The 1,897-nt window shown below is 33.8% G+C and overlaps 1 protein-coding gene across 1 annotated transcript in view; it reads left to right on the top strand.

Annotated features, from left to right (window-relative positions):
* The window catches only part of LOC107569300 (zinc finger protein ZFPM2-like), an 80,384-nt gene that overhangs the window by 51,532 nt on the left and 26,955 nt on the right, over nucleotides 1-1,897 (top strand). The gene's annotated exons all lie outside the window — the stretch shown is intronic.

Raw genomic sequence — 1,897 nt, 5'->3', positions numbered from 1 at the left:
TATATATATATATATATAGTATATTTTAAGTCAATTAGTAATGTTAATGTTTCAATAAATACAGGATTAAAATGTAAAGAATAAAAAAATTATTACTGTTTAATCCTAATGACTTGTAATCATGACTAATTATTTATTCTGTAATTATTTTATTCTATTGACAGCTTTATGTAGGTCTTAATGGTTTCTAGTGAAAAGCATCAACTTATAAACAAATGTTTTTTTTCTATTTTATTACTATGGAACAATGCATGAAACTAAACATGAAAATACACTACTGTTCAAAAGTTTGATGTCAGTAAGATTTTAAAAGGAATGTATACCTTTATTCGGCAAGGACGCAAAGTGACAGTTTTCTTTTGTGACAATGTAAAAGTCTTAATATTTCAAATAAATGCTGAAATAAACTTTCAACAAAATTTTCTATTCATCAAATAATCCTGACAAAATGTATCAATGTTTCAAAAAATATATATATATATATATATTAATATAAAAAAATAAGTAATATATATATTAAAAATGTATTAATTTTAAAATACATTAAAATATAAATCAGTTTGTTAAATTTTAATAATATTTTACAATATTACTGTTTTTACTTTATTTTTTATCAAACCAATGCAGCATGATGAGAATAGTGACTTCTAAAAAAATTTTTTTTTTAAATCTTGCAACCCAAACCTTTGAACAGTAGTGTTTGTATCTGCCTTTGTATTTTTGGATGGGTGCCCCTCGCAAAGAGATCATCATATCTGAAGGTCTGTAGCATCAAAAAGTTGCACTACTACATGCTGTAGATGACCTCAAAGCTGTAGCCCACATAGTCTGAAAGCGATTTCATGGGGTCTTAACCCCCCCATGTCTTGACTTCATATGTACAGTGAATCTAAAAACCATGTGCCCTTTTTCAAGATAAAGCCATGGCCCCGTTTTTACCAAAAGAAGAAAAAGTGAGCAGTAATAACTTACCATTCCATGAACAAATGCTCAATGTTTAAAGAGCAGAAAGATAACTCTTTGTTGCTGGCGCTCGCTCTCCTTGACTAAAAGTGATATTTCCGCTAAAGTGCTCCAGTTTTTTATTATCTGCAGGGGCTTAATTGATTAATCTACTTACAGTACATGTGCAAGTTCAACAGAGAACAATCCCTTCTCCATTCTGAAAAAAGACTTGAGGAAATGAAAGACTTAAAGGACTTTATCGCACTTATCTGAGAACACAGAGAAATAGAATAATGGTTGAACATCTCCAGCAATGTCAAATTCCATTATCAGTGTATTCAAAGAGCACTGCCCCCCTGGAGGAGTCGCCGCTCCGCCAGCGCCAGCACGCCACAGCGATTGCCTTTAATTAAAAGACAACACTGATGAACTGAAGGGCTTTCAACGGAGAAGTTATTAAGGAACTGAAAGGGGGTCGGGATCGATTAGGCCAGGCTGCCGGGTATCTCACAAACTCTCCGGCTTACTGTACTCAACCAGATTGTAGAGTTAGCTCTCCCAGCGCTGGTCACATCAGAAGTTTTGAGAGGATTTTATTCTGTGTGCAGATTATTAGGCTGTATTCACATATTCTGGATTTGGGGATGAAATATCATAGTACAATGTTGGTCTTCACACTTTATTTGCTTTGCTTGCTTGGTCTGAACCCGAGGATCGTACTGGTCTGTTCTGATATCATTTGGCTCTGAGGGCCACTTAAGTTCATGGGGCCCAAACAAAATGATGTCGATGGTAGGGCTGGGTATTGACCCAGATTTCACAAGTCAATTAAATTCCTATTCATAAGCTTTCAATTACATTCTGAATTGGTATTGATTTGTTTGGAGATATAAATATTGTTTAGGAAATATATACACACACACACACACACACACACACACACACACAAACA

The sequence above is a fragment of the Sinocyclocheilus grahami genome, unplaced genomic scaffold, assembly GCF_001515645.1.
Source record: "Sinocyclocheilus grahami isolate Dianchi unplaced genomic scaffold, SAMN03320097.WGS_v1.1 scaffold1331.1, whole genome shotgun sequence".
Classification (NCBI taxonomy): Eukaryota; Metazoa; Chordata; class Actinopteri; order Cypriniformes; family Cyprinidae; genus Sinocyclocheilus; species Sinocyclocheilus grahami.
This window is presented reverse-complemented; position numbering and strand designations above follow the sequence as displayed.